This window comes from Cupressus sempervirens, chromosome 5, assembly GCF_028749045.1.
Source record: "Cupressus sempervirens isolate cs-2001-9-10 chromosome 5, ASM2874904v1, whole genome shotgun sequence".
In the NCBI taxonomy this organism is placed as follows: Eukaryota; Viridiplantae; Streptophyta; class Pinopsida; order Cupressales; family Cupressaceae; genus Cupressus; species Cupressus sempervirens.
In genome coordinates, this window is record NC_143122.1 from 1,029,528,333 (window position 1) to 1,029,551,780 (window position 23,448).

The following is a 23,448-nucleotide window of genomic DNA, read 5'->3' on the forward strand; positions in this document are numbered from 1 at the left end:
CTAGGTTAAAACCACTAGAATTGAAATCCTCAATGGTAGTGCTACTTGGAGAGAAATCAATAATTCAGAGGCTTTATCCTTGAGAACTTAAACTGCCTCTTCCAGTTGAGGTACAGTGATGGCTAGGACTCCATACTTAAAAATTGTTGTTTTCTCATCAGCAATTTGTGAAAGTATTCCCTAAAATATCCATGTGATCAAATCCTAGTGAAGCTATCCCACAAACAATAGGTGACTTCACCACATTTGTGGCATCAAACATTCCTCCCAGTCCTACTTCCAAAATTGCAACATCAACCTTCTCAATTGAAAATATTTTGATGGCCACAAGAGTGAATAACTAGAAATAATTGGGCATGGGCACATCCTTTATACAATTATTCTTTAAGCAGTGCTAGCACCACCAAAGTGCTTCAAATTTTTTTTTTGATCTACTTCTGATCCATTTAGCTGAAATCTTTCACAAATATCAATTATATGAGGAGATGTAAAAAGCCCTATACGATAGCCACATGCTCATAAGATGCTTTCCATAAATGTTCATGTCAATCCCTTTCCTTTAGTTCCAGCAGCATGAATAACATTGAGCCATGTGCCTTTCTACATTTTCTCTGGCAAGAGACCCCATGTGATTGTTACATTTGTGGTGTAATTCTTGAGTCTCTATTACAAATAGAGTTACCCAAAATACCCATTCTTTCCACCTCAATGCCGATGATAATTTGAACAAAATATTTACAACAATTCAATCTATTTCTCCAATGCCTACTTCAAAATGTATAATATCAATAAATGATGCTTTTTCATGGCTCAAGCATCCTGTCAAACTATGTGTTTTTAGCACTCCAAACATGAGGGTCAAGTTTTCCAATTTTTTGTATGTCTATGAGAGTGCATAGAAATTAGTGTACATAAAAAAATCTACCAACAATGCAAGAGGAGACATAGAGTTCAATTTTGAAATATACTAATCTTCGATTTTTCTTACCAATCAAGAGAGCTTACTATTAAAAACCATTAACCTTCATGTAGAATTGACAAAGCACCTGATACACCTCACATTTCTAGCTATCTTAAGTAGCTGCACTCAAATAAAATCCATTCATTGCACATGAATTCAAGATTCCAAGTCAAGTGGGGATTATTTAGTAACAAACTTTTGCAGATTTCTTACTCATCATCGAGGGTGTTTGAACCAACACATAATGCACTATTGATACTTGGACAAATGAATCATGTATATCTTTAAACACATGCACATTTTCCTTAGCAATTCCAACATTGGCATGGGTTATATGCATATCAAAAACATAACTAGTCACCAATAAGCTTTTTCAATCCATCCCATAGACTGTTCCTGCATGCTCCATAAGGTATTGGGCCAGACAAATTATCTTAAATTAATCTGCCATCATTATTTTGTAGTGACAGATGTGAATAACTCTCACATATCCTTGAGTTCATATTTAAAGATATATCTCAATCTATCTACAAGATTCAACATGATCACCATTCCTCTCTTCTTCATTCAATTCTAGTCCATAATTTTGTGACATGCCATGGGCTTGTATTGGAAAATTATGCATTGGGAACTCAAGCCTGGAGCAAGGAAGTCTCTAGATTGAGGTATGAGTCATTGAACCTGAGATTCCCACCATAGTCTTGTGCATTCTAGGCATCATTTTCTACACATACCTATGGTGTTACATAGAATCACTAATTTTTCTTGAAATGCAAAATGAACCCTTGGAACTACAGAATTGATAGAATTTGGATGTAGATTATGAGCTGAGATGGGGTTGTAAACCTCTCTAAATCAACATGTTGAACCACTTCAAAGCACTAAACCACTTCAAACTATCAAACCACTTCGAACCACTTTGAGCCAAGTTTGAAGTAGTTCAAAAAGGTTCAAGACCTAAAATTGCAAGTTTAAAATTTTGGGTCCATATATGTACTAACATAGAAGAAGGAGATAAGAATCAGAATGAAACTAAGGAAAATGAAACTCTTGCATTAATTTCATTGAAACCAATACATCGTCTATATATCAAAACTCAGAAAATACATAAAGAATGACTATGTAATATAATAATGCTTCAAAATAAATACAATAGTATTGTGATGTGAATATCAGGATTTAACTGTGTGATTTTGAGTCAAACTCGATGACCCATGTTTCATGAGTAGTGATTCAACATGAATCCATCTCTCATGAGAATAAATGGAACACTTAGCACTCATTGGATCTAGGTGATGCTCACAGGGGTGAAGCACCGGGACTTCCCGAGAGGTCACCCATCCCAATACTACTCCAGCCTGAGCGCGCTTAACTACGGAGTTTCCTCCACAGTTAAACCCAAAGCTTGCAACCCCATTTGCAAAACCTTCACCAAGTGTTGTGCCTTATGAACCATTCATTAGAAAGCCCCTTAAGCTCATCAATTGATAAGTAGGAGATGATTTCCATAGCTAGTCAAATTGTGATGTGAATATTTTCAAGTATTGGAAGCTAAATTTGATATGTGTCCCACTAAAAATATCTTCAATCTGAAGTTGCTAAAATTGAACTTCCTCATCTGCTTGCAATCAAAAAGTATAAATGATGCAACAAAATAACTGGTATATCTCATTTAAACAATTAGCAAAATATCTCATGAAGAAAATATTAGGTACAAATCAAATCTAAGCTAGAGGCTCAAAATTTGATTTAACTGGTCACATCTGCTTTTTTCCATAAAGTTCATCTATTTTACTGAGAAAAAACATCATTTGCAACCAAATGCATTTAAAACCATTAGATCACCCATAAAGTTATTGATGAAAATTAGACTATATCTAATTGCAATTTCATTTGCAACAATAAATCTTCACTTTTCACTAAGAAGCCCCCAGAAACAAAAATCTTCCTATAGCTTCTTTTGGTTCACACTTGCACAAATCTGACTACAAAAATGGAAAATTCACTTCTTCTCAGTTCCAACGGTATACTAAACTGTACATTTTGAACAAAATGTGTGACCTTGAGACTTATTCAAAATTATGGCTCTTGGACTGTGAACAGAGGATTTAAAATGAATTTTTTTTAATATCATATAGTATAAACTATATAACATTTGATTTTATTTAAATCCTTCCATCAATTGAAAATCATGCATTGAACCACTTTGATATTTTGATTTGATATTCACTTTACCTTCTCCCTCCAATTTGTGGATGCCAAATGTCCACTCCTAATTCATCAGTCACCATTTGGGCGGGCCCTGCATGCATCTTTCCCATATGAAATTTTGAATATTATGATTCTATGATATTACAATGAAATCATAACATCGTATCTCACATCCTAAGAATACCCAATCATACGAAAAGACAATGATAAGCGTTTTAATTAATTATTTAATAAATCCTCAATCTTAGCATCTTAGCCTTCATTTTTGCCATTCTAAAACTCATGATCATTTCATTTTAATAATATCATATATCTCCAAATTGTTCCTTCTGATCTCTCGACATCTTGGGCTTATCATGATATCACACACCTCATTTTCAAGTTTCTCGACCTTACGCCAGTCATAGCATCGCATACCTCAAATTGAGCCTCTCCAATTTCATGACATAATCATAACATCAGAGCCCTTTGGGATATGCCTCCTAACCATAGGCCAAGTTTCCATGTGGGAATTCTACCTAACATCTAGCCGATCAAAATAATTGCTAACCTCACCCCCTTGGCTAGGGCCCCCCTCCACACATGAGCAATGGCTTGTCTTCAAGAAGATGTCTTAATCAACAAGCAAGGATTTTGTGCTTAAAAATTTTAAATTATGAAAAGATCTTTCCCATAATGAATATGGGATTAAAAACTTTTACATTCCTCTGGAAAGAAAAACCTTGCTCATACTGTCATCATTGCTCGCATACATTCTTCAAGAGGATATTTCTATTTGGACTCCCTGGATATCAAGCAAAAATGCCATGAGATAGCCCATGTGTATAAAAAGGAAGAAGATACATGAAAAAGGAGGGACTATTGCATTTCCCTACATTAGCATCCTTCCCCTTCAACATGGAGCCTCTTTGATGGTACCCCGATCTCCATTTCAAAATTTAGGGTTGTTCTTCTTTCATGGTGTGGACTCCATTAGACTATGGTTGGGCTATTTCATCTACATCAATTATGGATGTGGAGCCTCCTATGTGAGCTGCTTGCAAATTGCATGGGAAACTCCTTGTATGTTGTTTCTAGCTCCTCCTCAAAATGTAGGGCTCACATTTGAAACAAAACTTTAATGTTTTTTTAAAACCATCAAATCTGGCCAGATTGCTGTTATTTTTTGTGTTGTGGTGGTCGAAGTTTTATGTAGTCTTTCCTTTACTCCATTAAAATGTAAAAAGATATAAGCACCTCCTTCACTTCTTGTTGAATGACATCATCACAGAGATGGAGAAGTGTTCCTTTGCCACTGTCAAGCTATTTATTATACATCAACTGAGTGATAAGATTTTGGTAAGTATCCATGTTTTTTTGAAACCCAAGATACTACTCCAAGTCTCTCCATATTAATTATTGCATCAACCACATCAAAATTACATTTCTCATCAAACTCAAATTCCATGAGTTCCTCACACCAATTATCAAAATCCTCCATTGTAGCTTTCCCTCTTTAAATATCCTATAGATATTCACAATAATGCCCATCCAAGGCCAAACAATGATTTCTTCATCAGTTAGTCTGAGTGGAGCTTCCTACTCTAAAATGTAAAATCCTTTATTTTTGTGGCTTGGCAGAAGTTGTGAGCTTATTTTTCAGGAACTTCTCAAGTGCTTTATGGCACCCAATAGTTACAACATCCCTTTCTCCAACACCCATGCCACTTGCATGTTGAAGTAGGTCACTGTATCTGTAATCCTATTTTTTATTCCCTCCATAGAATAGGCATCTCAAAGTCCCATCCATGTTCTTTATGTTATGATTTCCCTGCACTAGACCTGCATATGATTTTTCTTCATTTTCTTCAATCTCATGTTCACTTATATCCTTGTCACTCTTACTAGAAAAATCCATTGTGATACTAACCCAATTGAAAAAAAATTATAAAGATGTTGATTTCTAAGCCCAAGTAGGTGCTCCAGAAGTCTTGCAAATTTAAATCATTTCTACACCATTGTGAACTCTGTGTCAGGAGGCCTGTTGCCTAGCTTTAAAAACTAATTTAAACACCAGATTGGGCTCTGAAACTTTGGACTTATGTTCTCTCTAACATACTCAACAAGCCTACCAAATCTCATCATATGATGACATCAAGGTCAAAAGATATTGACCTTCAAAGTTGCTTACTTAAATTCACCTACAAATAAACATGTTAGAAAACTAGAAAATGTGTTTACTTTTAGCTTTGAAAACTGGGCAAATAGATGTTTGAGGTGATGAAAACTAGGGAATTTGTTCTTTTCCATGAGGGGAATATAATTCTATAATTTGGGCTCATGAAAAATCACAAGACACATTTGGAAATAGTCTAAAGTTGGCTATTTGGATTTTTAGGATAGTGAACATCAATAGAAAAGTGTTTTTTGCAAATTGAAAGACCCTAGGAAAGTGTGCAGATGGATTCATAAAGACTTGAAAAATGGCATACTTGTAGTATTTTTAGAGTAGAAAGTAGGGGAACAAACCATTCAATCCAGGATATCATAGATTTAAAGTTATAACATCTTGAATAGGGCTATGGATTAATCTGCATTTTTTATTACCATTGAAACTTTATAAATTACAAACGAAATCACATTTGAAAATTGATCAAATGGATTTTTCATAAGCCGAAATCAAGAACATAGCAAGTCTCTAACCCCTAGAATATGATACAAAAGGAAATTTCTCATTTGGTTCAACTAGTCAAAAGTTATAACTTGTCAAACAGGGCTACCCAAAATTATGAACAATATGCAGGTTTATAATAGAGGCAACTAACCAATTTTGAGACATTCCAAACCTAGTCAAAATATGTCAAAATGACTTGAAAATTGGAACATAGGATCCTTGATATGCATCTTAAATATCCTCAAAGTGGTGATTCATAATCTTAGCCAGGTAAAATATATTCAAAGGCAAACTAGGCCCTTTGTTGTTGTTTGACACTTGCAAAAAATGTAGAACTAAAGACTACTCAAAATGGGACTTCGTAGAATGGCTCAAAATGCCAGTTGATCATTACAAAACACATGCACAGGCTGAATGAAGGGTGTTAGAAACATAAGACACCACTTAGGCATGAATACATCAGTTGGTTACTCAAGCATGAAAAGCATTCATAGGGGTTCACAATGACTCAAAATTTGCAATGGACACTCAAAACGGGAATGCAATTTTGAGCACTAACACTCTGAACTTAGTAACAATAACCCTTAAGGTCACCTACACACATAGGTAGATCACTCTACTTTTGTATCATTTTTCTTTTTTTAGTAATTCACATGTCTTCTCTACTTCTCTATATGTAAAACAAGGAAGACATCTTTCCTTTATACCATGCTTAATAATAAATCCTTGACTTGGCTTTCCACATGTTAATTAAATGAAATATACATTTAATTAATGTTGTCAACTCATAGTTATACACAAACTTTTACATGTGTGACTTCTGTACATGTGCACTCTCTAAAGTCATCAATGGTCAATAAACTATCTCCAGTTCACTACACAACCCTTCACTACAATTGTAATGAAATGAATCAATCATGCAATAGGAACTGCTTTTCTAATACTTTGTTTCCATATGGTTCTCTATGGATCAACCATATCTTTCTTACACTGTCAATTCAGGTTTTGCACACTTACCTTTTTAACAAATATACAATGTAGTATGCACTAGTAATTGCACATCATCAGATAAGCAATATAATGTTCTCAATACAAAAATCATAGTCTGCTACTCTGTCAATCTTTTAAAAACTTATTACTATGTTGTCATCAATGAAAAAAATAGTTATAAATACATCATATGAACATTCTACAATGCTCCCCCATAGCATCAGCATTCATGCTAACAATTTCCCCCTTTGGCATTGATGGCAACATAGATGAAAAACATCTAGTTCCAACAATACCAAAAAGTCTTTTTAAATCCTCTTCCTCAATCAAATCTTGCTTCATACAAATCCTTTATTACAATACTTCTTCTCCATAGTACAATTTTTTCCATGCCATACTTCTCCCCCATTGACATCAATATCAAAGATAGCACACAAATGGTTTAATTTTCTTGAACATCTCATAATTTATCAACATGACCATAAGTCAATTTTTTTCTTTACAACTTTGTATATAAATCCATAAACAAATTAAGTGTCTAAAGACACTATTGTATACCAATTACCAACTACCAAGAGTCTTGTGTTGACTTTGTTCATCACAAATACTCCTCCATTGAGGAAGCATCAGCATTTAGTCCAATCTATCAATGGTGCTATGATCCCTAGATAGATGCACTTTTGCATCTTCTATTTTGAATTAGGCAAGGCATAACCCTAAGCATACCTCTTAGGTACTCAGATTTTTCCTTTGGTAGGGCCTTCATGAAAATATTTGTAATCTATTCATTAGTGTCAATTAATTTGAGTCTAATTTCTTTCTCTAAAACTTTCTCTCTCAACACATGATACTTTATACCAATGTGCTTAATCTTAGAATGCAAAATAGGATTCTTAGACATGTTAACCGTACTTGTAATATCACAATAAATAATAATAGGTTCTTTGAATTTAATTTTAATATCCTTCATCATCTGCTTCATCCATATAACTTGATTATAATTGTTTGTTGTTGCAACATATTCTGCCTCTATAGTACTTTGTGAAGTACAATCTTGATTCTTGCTTAGCCAAGAAACCAATCTTCCACCAACAAAGAATGTTCCTCCACTGATGCTTTTTCTATCATGTGTATCTCTAGTCCTATTAGCACCAATATAAGTGCAAAGGGTAAAATCATTACTTTTGTCATACCAAATGCCATAATCAGATGTCCCTTTCAGATATCTAAATATACTTTTTACTATTGCGTAGTGATATTCTTAAGGATCAACCTAAAATCTTGCCACAATTCCAACTACATTTTCTATAGCAGGTCTACTATGAGTTGAATACTTTAATCCCCTAATCATAGATTTGTACTTCTTTTGTTCAACAGTAGGTGTCTCATCCTTGCTTGATAACTTGTGACTAGTTACCATAGAAGTTCCAATAGGTTTACAATTTTCTAGTCCAAATCTTTTCAGCAAATTTTTCAAATACTTGGTTTGAGAAATAAAGATTTCTCCTTTGTCTTGAACAATTTTCAATCCTAAGAAAAATTTCATTTCTCCTATCATGGTCATCTCAAATTCATTCTTCATATCTCTTGAGAATTTGTTACTTGCTTCATCATTTCCTCCAAAAATGATATCATCAACAACTACAATGATTATCAACAAACCATTTTCTATTTCTTTTAACTATAAGTTGTTATTTATTATTCCTTTAGAAATACAAGCTTTCCTAAGTATTTATCTAACCTTGCATACCAGGTTCTAGGTGCTTGCTTTAATCCATACAAGGATTTCTTTAATCTATAAACCATATCCTTCTCTTCTGTCAAAGGAAAACCTTCTGTTTGCTCAATATAAACTTCTTCTTCAAGTTCTCCATTTAAGAATGTTGACTTAAAATCCATCTAATTTACCTTGAATTTTTTATTTGTTACATATTTTAAGAACATTCTGATTACTTCCATTCTTTCTATAGGTGCATATGTTTCCTCATATTCAATTCTTTATTGTTGAGAATAACCTTTGCATAACATTCTTGCTTTTCTTCTTATTACTTCTCCTTGTTCATTCATTTTGTTTCCGAATACCCATTTTGTGCCAATCATATTTTTGTCCTTAGGTCTAGAGACTACTTCCAACATGTCATTCTTTATTATTTGTTGAAGTTCTTCTTCCATTACTTTCATCCAATGATCATCCTTGAATACTTCATCTACATTTTTTGGTTCTACTTGAGATATTAGATATAGTTCTCCAATGGTTCTACTTCTTGTCATTATTCCTTTTTTTTAACTTCCTATTGTCTAATCAGCATGATGATTTCTTATCATATTCTTATTTGGGGTAGATTTTGTTGCTTCAACTCTTATTTCAGGTACTATGCTTTATTCTTCTCTTATTTCTTCAGTTTGCACATTATTCTGCAAGTCATTGTTAGTCTTGAGAAATAATTCGTTACATTTATTGGTCATCCTAGAATAATTATCCTTATTAGAGTTATAATCCATCATCTTCTCTTTAGTATCAAACTTTTCATCTATTCTCACATTTGTGCACTCTACTATACATTTTGTTCTATAGTTGAAATGTCCATAAGCTTTATTTTTAATGAATAGCCAAGAAACATAACTTCGTCACTCCTTGGATCAAACTTACCAATATCATCATCTCTTTTGGTGTTGCATTTGCTTCCAAATATTCTGAAATATTTGATTGATTTTGAGTAACCAAACCATAATAGGGTTTTTTTTCTATGCCTTTTCTAATCTTTTCTCTATTTTGTGTGTGTACTACTGTATTGACTGCTTCTCTCCAAAAAGACTTTGGTACATCATTCTTGAATAACATAGCTTGTGTAACTTCAAAAATTGATCTATTTTTTTTTAGAAATCCCATTCTACTTAGGTTTATGAGATGAAGATATTAGTCTCATAATTCCATGTTCTTCACAGTAGATATTGAATTCTTTAGAAGTGAATTATCCTCCTCTATCAGGTCTTAAGCTTTTGATTTTAACTCCAAATTCATTCTCTACTCTATTCTTGAATATCTTGAATTTCTTAAATTCTTCTAATTTTTCTTTAAGAAAAGCTACCCACATCATTCTATTAGGATTTACAAGTGGGAAGAATACTTTTGAGAGGGGTAGGGGGTGAATCAGAAGTACCAAACTTTAAGCTATAAAACTTTTAACTGAAATCAATACATGCATGACATATTTCTAATTAACATGAAAGTAAAGGCATGCATGAAAATAGATAGCACAATATTTGATCACCCAAAAACCCTCCAAAATGAGAAGGTAAAACTGGGGTGGGGATGACACCCACAACTTATCACTACAACAATATGTAACTTGTCAAGTTTACAAAGTTTGACCATCATAAATGGTTTTCCTTGTGAGAGGCATGCCCTTTTAAAGGCTCCAATACCTTGTTAATGGTGTACCTATCTAAAGGATTTACAAAAAATTCACTTGGAATGTTACCCTATTAAAGGATTTACAAAATGGTTGTTAAACCAACCTATCTTCATCAGATTTTCATTCTCCTAATACAATGGCTAGAAAGTACAATAGAATGTGTTGACTTGATAAATTAAAATCCTCAATTGCTGATTTCAAATTGATGTTCAGTACATTCTGATCTAATCCTCATTGATCTAATATGATTCTATTTGAAGTGTTGATACTCTATTCTGTTAACTGATAATGCAATGCTATCCTTCTTCTAAGTCTTTTTACCCCTTTCACTTCCTTCAAACTTCGCTAGTATTCTCTCCTTGCATGCATTCTCTTCTCTCATGCTCTCTCATACATTCATTGAATTATGGGGTTTTGACCTCCTTAAAAAGGTAGGGTTAGGAATGAATCTATAATTGAGATTCATCCATCTTTCTCACTCAATTCTTTCCATTTTTCTGATTTGTTGTATTTTGATTTTATAGGTAGTCAAATAGATTTGATCTTATCTTTTAATCCTTCAAGATTCATCATATGTCAAATCAAAAATAGTTTACATCTTTGTTTATGAGGGCACAAACTCTTATGTTGATTCTGTGTTACTTGACACTTACTAATTACTGATGCTAGACATATATAGAAATTATGTCTTTCTTGGCACCTATAGTTTACTCGGCACATATACTGGATTGACATCTATTAGTCACTCGGTAGTTGAATGACTCAGCATTGTCTGTTTGATCAGCATCTGAATGACTTGACACTTATTGAATTTTTGGCTTGGTACATATTGTGACTTAGCATCTATATTATACTCAACATCAACTAAGAAAATTTCTTAAGTGTGTTGGCACTCAAATATCAAAACCAATCTGAGACCAACGACCTCCCCCTTTGACATGAGTGTCAAAAAAACTTAACTATACATTATGAATCTAATCCTTTTGAGTATAACATACATCTATTTGACATATATACAGATCTTCAAAAAAATTTCAAATTTTTGTGAAGATACCTCAAAAATTGGAACTCCCCTTGAGTTGATGTGCCTTTGTTGTATCCACAACTTCTTATGTTGAATTTGTCTCATGCTAATTCTGATAATCTTTATCTTTGCCCCTCCATTCTTTCTCTATTTTCTCTTTTCTGACTCCCCCTTTCACACATCCTCCCTTGAAATTATTGTTTCCTTTTGGTTTTTCTATTTCTCCCCCTCAAAATTTGTCTCTCTAGATTTATCTCCCCCTTTTTGATACTTAAGTCAAAGGGGTCTACACATTAACTGAATATTTTTCCAAAAATGATTTATTTACCTCCATTAATATCCTCAAAGAAACATCCCAATTATCTAGTGCAATTTTCAATGATTTAAGTTGGATGGTTGATTCTGTTGCAAGATGAACTAGGCCTTCTACTGTAGAAAGATTAGGGTCTTTTTGTAACACATTTTTCAGAATAGGTAGTTCTTTATGCAAGATTTCCATGTCTGGGGTTATGGAAGATTGAATTTGTATTAAATTGGCCTTGGTAATCACCTCATCTATTGTTAGTACAGCTAGTTCCTTCTAAGTGTGAAGTGTAGTTTGAAAATGCTTCCCACTCTGAGTTGAATCCTTGGGTAGTTGCATGCTTGATATCTTTAAATTCCTCTCCAAGCTCATTATCTGCTGGATGGTTTCTTGTGTGAAAATTGATAGGTCACACAATTTTGAGTTCAATGAGAATATATTCTCATGTATTGCCTTTACCTTTTCAATCTTCTTTGCCAGCTCCACCTGTGATAGTGTTATTTCACTTGATATTCTTTCATTCACCTTTGTTTGAAACCTCTTTTTAGACCATTTTAATAGTTTTGCATTAATCTCAAGGTATTCATTCTATACCTAGTCCACTATACTGGATAGTTGTTCCATAATAGGCTTGGTTTCATCAGGTACCTGCAAGCTAAATGCATCTAGAAAGATGTTTTTAATCTGAAGTGGTATTTCTTTAGTGCTTGGCTTTTGAGATGTTCTAGTTGGAGTCCCTATTGTAGGAAAATTTATCAATGTTTGTATTGCCTCTTGTCCCTTCTCTTTAGGAATTTCTTTTTCCTCTTCAGATCTTTCCTTATCAATTATTGTGATCTATGGGGGTGAACCTTGTTCTCGTGCTATAGATATAGAGGTATCCATTTGTTTTGTTTGATCCTTTATTGGCTCTCGACAATTGTAGTGACTATAACTATGGAGTCAACCTTAGCTAATGTATCTTGTGTAGCATGCTCTCAGGGTTGTCCACTTATAGCTATTGGGATATGATAAGGTGGTTCTTGTGGATTCACCTTATTCCTTGTGAAGTCAGATACAAATTTTTTTAGTTCTTCCACACTCATCAAGACTATATTTTTACACACTTGTTCTTGTAGGCTAGTCTAGTGAAGAATTTTTTTGAGATCCTCTATAGTCAATGGACTCTAATGTTCTAACTAGAATTGTTAGGAACATATTTTATAGTTACTATATCTACAAGTGTGGGAGTTACATGTAGAGGACTTAGTGGTGGAAATTGTGCATCTTTCACACTTTGTTCTATTTGCTATTATTCAGCAATTGCCATATCATATTTTTGTGTCTCCTTGTCCACTATATCATCTACCTTATCTTTTTTTCCTTCTTCTTCCTTATCATTTTCCTCTTCTTCTTCATTGTTTCTTCCCTCAAAGTGATCTACCTCTCCTTCTTTGACAGTTGCGAGGCCATAAATTAATTTCTACATTTGACTGGACTTTTTGACAACATCTTCAATTTTATTTTGTAGTATACTAAATGCTTTATATTTGGGTGCAAATTTGCTCCCATGTTTCTTATTTTCTTTGCTAATTTTCTCTTTAGTAAATTTAGGCATTACTCAAGCCAATGTTGACTCTCTTATTTCTTTTTCCATATTAAAGAAATAATGCCATTTATTTTCTACAATGGAATATAACTCCTTAGTCATTAAATTGTCAAGTTCAAGTGGAGTGTTCTTGAACTTTGCCATCATGGTGTAGATTGACTCTTCAACCATGTTTTGTTCCTCTCTATTCAACTTATTAAAATCAATACTTTTTAAACCTAAAAAGTCTGCATTATCCCTAATGTTATCACATATGTTTTCTAAATTAGACTTAGTGGTGTGACTTACCACTCTGAGTTGGCTATTGTCATCAAATTCTATTCTTTCTTCATCTGATTTAGGGGGTGCAACATATTTTCTTCTTAGCTTCTTCTTGTCTAGACCTACTTGCTCAGTAGCCTTCTTCTTTTCATGCTCCTTAGCCTCCTTTGATGTATCTCTTGTACTAGCCCTTGTGGTAGGCTTTTCTGGGCTTGGATTAGCTATCTTTTTGGGCTTTGCAGCTGGTTTGGTGGAGGCTTTTCTTTTCTTTGGCTGAGGCTTGGTAGGTGCTTCCTTGGTTTTCTCTTCCTCCTCAACACCTTCTACCTCTTTTGCATATTTTCCCATTCCTTGGGTCAATGCAAGCAGCTCTTGATCCTACTCTTCTTCATCTTCATCTTCCTCCTCACCTTTTGTTGTGCCTTCACCAAATCTAGCCTTAAGCTTTTTCACCAATCTATCCTTCTTCTTCAAGGTTGAATTTGTTTTCAATTGCATTTCAACTTTGGACTTCACAACATCAAAAGTGCCAAAAGGTTTTGCACTTTTATCAATATCTTCTGCTAGCAATTCTATGATTACTGCTAATGCCTCATTAATATTGATTTCATATCCAAGTGGCCTTAGCCATCTCACCCTTGCTACTTCTACTTGGATGTATATGAAATCAATGTCAACCAAGAAACAAATGTCATTAATATGATGTTCAACAAGAGAGACAGGTATCCAGAGTCTCTGTTTCATTGACTTTTTAAAGTCTTTAAAGTAGCTGATCACTATAGTTTCAAAATTTGCCCCCATCTACTCTATATATTCATTCACCTGGACTGCTATTGAGCTTTTTTTTTCCATCATACCTTTCCAAAAGAGGGGAATTCATTCTTAACATAAAATAATATGCATATCAAAATTGCTCCAAATTTGCATTGGGCACCCTTCGACCTCCTTATTTATCCCAAATTTTCCATAATCTATTGTAGTTGTAGTTCAGGTAGATCATAAGTATGATCCTTCTTAACAATTTTGTATCTTACGTCAACCGTAATATAAGGTACACTGTTGAGTCAACTTGACTAGTAGAATTAATGAGATATGACCCTAATAGAAAATTCTACAAGAGGATCTTTGATGGTATCAATAGTCATCCCTCTCTTGTTCCACTTTGGCCCAGTGTTCTTCTCTATGGCTTTTTAGAATCAATACTTAGGGTCTTTGGCCATTTTAGGGTTGGATACCCAATTACTCTATGTATCATTCTTTTAGATAGTTTAATGGGTCCATCTTCCAACCATAGGCCTCCATCATGGATTCTACTTAGGAAAATTCTTATCCATTCAATCTTAAAAACTATAGGGAAATATAGGGCATGGGTTAAGCCCTTCCTCTCAATAATCTAAAACTCTTCTTTCAAAACCCCATTCTCACAAAATCTATCATATGCTTCCCGAATCTCCATGTTACCAATTGCACTTATTTTATAGTTATAACACCTTCTAACATCTTGCACCATCACAACTTTAGGTGGAATAATGGATAAAGCTCCAATAGGGTCATTTTTGTATGCAACTTCGGGAATTGGTCTAAAATTTAGCTATTTAACTTCATTACTGAACAATTGAACCTCAAACAACTCCTTGTCCTAGGATTTCCTAGAGCTAGATAACATTTCTCAAAACTAGGGTTTTAAGATATGAAAATGGCATAACTGCATAGCTCGACACTAGAGTAAATACCTTAAATCGATGAAATGATGTTGAATCTTGATTGGAATCTTTGCAAAAGTGTCAATCTCTACTTAGAAATCATTTATGCACTCTTCTTGATATTACTTTATGTTCATGATGATGAAAAATGATAAAAAACATGACCTTATACCCTTCATTTCATAGCATTTAATGCTTAGTAGATATACAATTGTCCACTCGGCTCCTTATGCAATTCTGTTTCACTCAGCTTCCATTTATTTTCCAACACTTGGCATACATTGGAGTTTCCCTTACTTAGCTTCAATAGGAATTTCCATTTACTTGGCATCCACTACTAACTTAGCTTCTACTGACTTTGGAAGACAACTTTTTATATACTTAGAATTTTACTCGACATCTGAAGGCATCTTTCCTTATTTGACAACAATGTAAAAAATTTGAAGATTTCACTTTGCATCTTTATTCATGCTGATCTATCCTTTTTAGTGTTGATTTAGTCTTGGAACTGATGTATGATAAAATATTTAAATATTAGTCCCACATACCTTCTTTTTCTTAGTTTGATGAAGTGTGACCACTTGATCTTTTAGTTGAAGTGATCCCTCCATTAGATGTGTTGCTTTCAACTTTTATTTTCCATGTTCTATTCATTTCTCCTCTGATGTGTCCAATATCAACTTTTCCTTTTCCTTTGTTGAACTTAGAGTTGGGTGCCTTTGACATAGTTGGGAAATACTTGCTAATGTATCTAGTCTTTTGGTAGTTGAAACAAGTGGTTTGACTCAAGCACCTATTTTAGTTGCCACTAAAGTGTGCTCTTATCCAGTTCTTAGGAAAGTGTCCATATTCTTGACAGTACTGACAACTCTACCTAGTGTTTTAGTCCCAATTGTAGTGATGTCCATGACTATTTATCTTTGCTAGTTGGTTTGGTGTCCACATAGGCTTGGATTTGAATTCAAAGGTTCTATGTCCACACTTCTTGCAATTGTACCAGTGACCTTCAAATCTTGGTATCCCGATGGTTCTAGTCCTGCAGTTATGTGTCTGATGACCTTGCTTATTGCACTTGTGATAGTGACCCATGTTTTTAGGTTTGGCATTCTAATTGGTGTTCTTTCTCCTACACACATTAGAGGTATGTCCCTTTTTACCACAAAAATGACAAGTTGGTTTTGTGTTCTTGCCTATGTTGTTTCTTTCCTCTATAGTCTTAGATGACTCTCCTTCTTTGATGCTAGTGTATCCTAGTCCCAAAGTGTTATTTCTAGATCTTGCTAACTTTAGTAGCTGTTCAAAGTACTTGATGGATTCATTAGGTTTGTTGAATCTTTCTACAATTTATTTTTCTCTTCTTATGTTATTTTTTAATTGTTCATTTTGCATTTTTAGTGTGGAGATTTCACTGTCCTTGACATTCAACTTTTGATGGGCATTCATCATTTGGTTTAGGGTGTCTAGCTGCATGTTGGAAACTATTGCAAGATCAACTAACTTTTCCTCTAGCCTATTGGAAAGGTTTATCTTGCCATCTTCTATCATGGATTTATCTTCAATATCTCTATTCTTCTATTTAGTCACTTCAAAAAGCATCATGGCTTGTGATTCTTGTTCAATCTTGAGAGTTCTAATCTCTTCTTCTTGAGTTCTATTTTTCTCTATTAGGTCTACAATTACTTCATCAAACTCCTTAGAATCTCTATTGGCAAACACTTTTGTGGTGTCAATCTCTTTGTACTATGTATCATTCTCAACTATGGAAATTTCTTTTCTTCTCTTTAGGGATTTCCTCAATTCTTCCCTAGCTTCTTCTAGAGAATGTAGAATAATATGTATTTCAATCTCTTAATTTTCTATAGTCATTTCAAGCTTGTAGACTTCCATTGCTAGATCTTTTCTTCAAGCCATAAGGCTTCTCCTTGTAAGAACTTGGCTCTAATACCAATTGTTGGAATTTACAAGTGGGAAGAATATTTCTGACAGGGGAAGGGGGTGAATTTAGAAGTACCAAACTTTAGGCTATAAATTTTTTAACTGAAATCAATACATGCATGAAAATTTCTAATTAATATGAAAGTAAAGGCATGCATGAAACTATACAATACAATATTTGATCTCCCAAAAACCCTCCAAAATGAGAAGGTAAAACTAGGCTGGGGATGACACCTACAACTCATCACTATAGCAATATGTAACTTGTCAAGGTTACAAAGTTTGACCATCATCAATGGTCTACCCTATGAGAGGCCTACCCTATTAAAGGATCCAACACCCTATTAATGGTCTACCTATCTAAAGGATTTACAAAATATTCACTTGGAATGTCACCCTATTAAAGGATTTACAAAATGGTTATTGAAAAAATCTGTCTTCATAGGATTTACATTCTCCTAATACAATGGCTAGAAAGTACATTAGAATGTGTTGACCTACTAACATACAATCCTCAATTACTAATTTTAGATCAATTTTTAGTCCATTCTGATCTAATCCTCATTGGTCTGATATGATTTTGTTTGAAATGTTGATACTCTATTCTATTAAGTGATACTACAATTCTATCCTTCTTCTATGTCTTTTTACCCCTTTCACTTCCTTCAAAATTCACTAGCATTCTCCCCTTCCATGCATTCTCTTCTTGCATACTCTCTCATGCATTCATTGAATTATGGGGTTTCAAAGTCCTTAAAAAGCTTTCATGTGTTAGGGTTAGGTATGAATCTATGATTGAGATTCATCCATCTTTCTTGCTCAATTCTTTCCATTTTTCTAATTGGTTGCATCTTGATTTTATAGGGAATCAAATAGATTCAATATTATCTTTTAATCCTTTGAGGTTCATCATATGTTGGCCAAAAAATGGTTTACATCTTGGTTTGTGAGGGCACAAACTCTTATGATTATTTTGTGTTCCTCGACACTTACCAATTACTAATGCTTGACACATATAGAAATTTTGTCTTGCTCGGCACCTATAGTTTACTTAGCACATATACTGGTTCGACATCTATTAGTCACTCAATAGTTGAAGGAATTGACATTATTGTTTTCTCAACATCTAAATGAATCAACAGTTATTGAATTTTTGGCTCAGTACATATTGTGACTTGGCATCTATATTATACTCGGCATTAACTAAGAAAATTTCTTAAGTGTATTGACACTGAATTGTCAAAACCAATCCACAACCAACACATTCTGCTAAAATCATCAACAAAAATCATAAAAAATACCTCTCCCCATGGAATCCTCTTGCTCTTGTAGGACCACTCAAATTTGTATGAACCAATTCTAGCTTTTGTGTAGTACCAAATTGCTTGCTAGGAAATCAAACTTTCTTTTACTTAGCCAAGATACATTACTTACAAATAATGTTAGTTGGCTTAGTGATTCTCATAGCAAGAGTATTACTAGCTTTCACAATGTTATCAAAGTTTATGTGACAAAATCTTCTGTGCCATAACCAACTATTGTTAACTTTAGCTACTAAACATGTAATTTCAATTGTGTTTAACTAAAATACATTACCTCTAGTTCTTGTGCCAGTCCCAAGCAATTTTCCTTCCTTACCCTTGATGATGCATGTGTCATATACCAAATTGTAACTGGCAACCTTTGTCCATAAGTTGTCTAACACTTAACAAGTTATGTTTTAGTCTATCAACAAAATAAATAGCATCAATATTTGTTTTACCATCAAGTGTCATAGATCCAATTCTTGTAATGTGATAGGCTATACTATTCCCTACTCTAAGAATTCCTCCATCATGACTTCTGAATATGACAAATTTGCTCATATTAAGAGTCATGTGATCTGGACAACCACTATCAATGAAACAATCTTTCCTTTCAACTTGTGAAATCAGCATGCTTTCTTCTTGGATTTCTCTATCAAGATCATCCTCCTTTATAGCTATGAATCCTAAATCATCTTAACTTTTGTTTTGATCAGATTCTTCTTCTTCTTCTTCACTAGTGTATGCGTGAAAATGTGGCCTATACTAACACACAAACTTCAACACGGTCCTTATTTGTGGATTCATCGCGGAATGAACATTGAATTGTACATCCAAAATTTTCCCTGCAAAGCGACCTATTGCCTTCTATCTAAAGGGATTTTGCCTGTTAATATCCTCAGAATCGAGGTGTAGGCAACCAGACCCTCTAAGAATGAAGGATTTGACAATGGAATTAAGCTAAGAATGAGTATACAGATTAATCTAATAAAATGAAAGATGCAATGTAATCTAAGAACAAATGAAGAAAACTAGATTAAGCATATGCATGATTAAACTAAAATGAGATTAAACTAAAAATGAGAATGTGTGCAAGAAATGGAAGTAAATATGAGCATGAATTTCAATAGCAATTCGATAGCAAATTAATTCATCCTCCCCCAAATGAAGAGATGAGGGTCTCTTAAATAGAGTTTCCTGGAATCCATCAATGGTTGAGATCGATTCAGATCAACGGTCAGGATTGAAGATGAGTTTCAGTCATAAAGGGAGATCCCTAAGTTAAAGGGAGTTAACAGACTTAATTTGAGATAAATAAGGAGTTAACTGTTTTAATTTGAGTAGAAAAAGGAGTTAACTGTGTTAACTCATTTTTTATCAATAGTGAACTGGAAATTCCCCTTTTTTGAACTGAAGAGAGATTTTGTTGAGATATTTAATTTAATAAAATGAAATATGCTCTCATAATTACTTTGTCTATTTAATTAAATAATCTTTAATTAATTAGAGACACTTTTGTTTAATTAAATAACTTTATTTAATTAATTAGGAATGTCTTCCCATTTAATTAAATAACTTTGTTTAATTATTTAGAAGTAAGTACTCTATTTAATTAAATAATTTCTTTTAATTAATTAGAAATACTTTTCTCATTTAATTAAATAATTACATTTAATTAATTAAGATAGGCGTATTTATTAAATTAAATAAATTTAATTCCATAGTATATTAGCCTTAGGATATAATTTAATTTAATTAAAGTATAAATACTTAATAATTAAATTAACTATTAATCAAGTAGGTTTAATGCAACTAATATGAGTACGTACTATAGGAATTAAATAAGAAATATGATGAATGCGGATTAGGGTTTTTTCTACATCTGACAATTAAGTCAAGTAGCGAATAGCAGAATGAGAATTGCCTATTAGAATAGGACTTTGGAATTATCAGAAATAGACTAGAATTGGTATAACGGCAATGAGCCAATTTTGGGGTATTACATTTTGCCCCTCTTTGAATGAATGTGCGAGCAACACATTCAATTCAAAGATAATCAGAAAGCATGATGTGAACATGAGATTGGTTCTGAAAGTGATGACACAGAGACCAATTGATAAGCTTTTTAAGGACCTTCTCTAGAGCAGAGCTTAATCCTAAGGAATTCAAGCAGAGCACTTAGATTCCTAAGATCGATAGCATTTAAAAGACTATCTTCAGAACGAAGCGTAATCTTTAAGGATCTAGACAGAATGTCTAGATACCTAAAATTGATAAGTATTTAAAAAGTTTCTTCATAACGAAGTTTAACCTTTAAGGATCCAGATAGAACACCTAGATACCTGAAATTGATAGTATTTAGAAGATTATCTCCAAGATGAAGCTTAACCTTCAAGGATCCAGATAAAACACCTAGATACCCGAAATTAATAGCATTTAGAAAGTTATCTCCAGAATGAAGCTTAACCTTCAAGGATCTAGATAGAACACCTAGATACCCAAAATTAATAGCATTTAGAAAGTTATCTCTAGAACAAAGCTTAACCTTCAAGGATCCAGATAGAACACCTAGATACCCGAAATTGATAAAAGATAACAAGGTCTCATTAGAGTCATAGAATCATCCCCAGAACGAGGTTTGATCCTCAAGAGTCAAGGTTTAGACTGTCCCAATACCTATCCATTGAACTCTAAGAAGAGTTTTTATAAGGTTGATCAATTGATGAAAAGATAAGATAGATGGCAGCAATGTCAGATACAAGGGAACAAAAAGCCCCAAGTGATGAGATGCCCCAAGTGACGAGATGCCCCAAGTGACTAGGACATAAGATGGGAACTAAATGCCCTGAGCAATAAGTATTTGATGATGTAATCATCATGCCCCCTCAGGAGAAAAATCAAAAGATGACACACCAGAAATATGATTTGAAGCAGTAAAGTTGACTTCAGTTGACTATTTTCAAAATAAATTTTGAAAATATGGAGAATGTAAAGTTGAAAAGATTCCAAGAATTATAAAGTATCAGAAAGATTGACTGTACAAGCGTTCGATCACATTGGTCCCTAAAATTTTAAAATGCATTTTTAAGGCTTTTGGGTGTGTCAAATCTCGAATTTGATCCTGAAAATGGATCCAAAATGGTCCAATTAGCCAAGGGTGTGATTTTTGCGCAAATCCGAGCACTTTTAAAAATTTGGTCAACACCTATATAATGGCTTGAAGGGTCATTTTCAATTCATTTGTGCTTTTGTCTTTTAGTGATTTTGAGCTCTGATATAGACATGGCAGTGAACTTGAGATATCATCATTTTGAGCACTCTAGACGACATAGCTAGCCAGCAAACTATGAACCACCGGTGAGTCATCGATCTCCCATCTTCGTACTTTTGATTACACATTTTTCAAGATCATTTATGCACATTTTTAGCATGTTTTAGGATGTACAATTCTTTCTTCGCGCGAGACCGATCTCTTCTTGCATGAAGATATTCTTTCTTCGTGCGAAGAAACAGGATGTGCTGTTTCTTCGCGCGCGGTCAGAATATCTTCGCGTGAGGCAATTTTGGCTTTGTGCAAAGATGTAGATTCTTCGCGCGTGGCAAATCTTGTTTCGCGTGAGAACCTCTTTTCTCACGCGAGATGATCTATCTTCGTGCGAGGAGATCTATTTTCACACGAAGGAGAGTTTCTTTGCATGAGGAGAGAACTATTTTGCGCAAAACCATATGTATTCGCGCGAGATTTTAGCAATCTCGTGCAAAATTCTGTGCCATTTTTGTAATTTTTGCATTTAGAAATCGCATTGTATTTTGTTTTGATGCTTCGATTTGTCTTGATACTAATTGTTTGTTTATCATTTTTCTTGTTTTGCGTGCAAGAGGTATTCAGAGACGTATCATTTAGATCTCATTATCCGCCTTATGGAGAGTTATTACAGAGTTTGGATGACGCAGATCGGGCACACATTGCTCGATTGGGTTTGTCTTTACTATGCCAGATTCCAGCCGTGATGGTGAATTACGATTTACTGACTGCATTGGTAGAGCATTTCCATTCGGAGATGAACACATTTCATTTGCCAATGGGTGAGATGACTATCACACCAGAGGACATATGGACAATCTTGAGGATTCCCTTTCACGGTGCCCGGGTTGTATATGATGCAGTGCCTCGATTAGGGACAGAGGCACTATCTATTATTTTTGAGAGAGAGCTACCGAGGGGCAGGGCCATCAACTGGGATGATCTGATGCATACTTATGGACCTACACGCAGGTTGGCATCTATGTTGGGTATTTTCTTAAGCTGCTTCCTATGTCCTGACAGGGGATAGCATGGGTTGGAGTGTGGATGGGGGTGTCATGCTCTGTAGGATGGTTGAGGCACCTGAGATCTTTGGGTGGGGTCAGTGTATGTTGGCCCATGTTTTTCATGAGATGCATGAGGTCATCTTCCACAAGAAGAAGACCATGGAAGTAGGTGTTTATGTATTACAGATCTGGGCCTGGGAGCATCTCCTTGTATGTAGACCAATTTTTGGGGATTCTCAGGAGCCCATGGAGCCCTACATTTGTAGATATCGAGGGCATATTACCTAAGCTCACCTGGGTAAGACTGAGCATTGGTGGGCACATCTCGATGACCTGGTGTCCGTTATATGGCAACCCTGGAGAGAGACAAAGGATTGGGATGATGCCCCGAGAGAGCTGCCCTGGATGTTTAGTTCTCGACCGCTGGCAGGAAGGATGACATCTGTTATAGAGAGATTTGTCATCTCTCGAGTGTGGTGACAGTATGGTAGACCATAGGACATTGTGGTTGAGTACTATACCTATGCTAGGGTACAGAAGGATATAGAGCGGGGATGACCTCCATGGATGGATCCAGGACGATCCATGATAGATATTCATAGTTTGGTTGCAGTTCAGTGGGACTACCTGCCAGAGGTAGTAGATACTGGGATGACACCTACATATTAGGCATTTTTGATGAGCCATCCATTCCCACGCTTCATAGATCCATTAGGGATGGCAGGGTAGGTACAGGGCCAGGGACAGGGATCACAACAGCAGCAGGCATAGCCACAGGTGCCACCAT

General features: G+C 34.5%; 1 pseudogene; it reads right to left on the reverse strand.

The window, feature by feature from the left end:
* LOC149559446 (folylpolyglutamate synthase pseudogene) lies at positions 1–23,448 on the reverse strand (annotated as a pseudogene).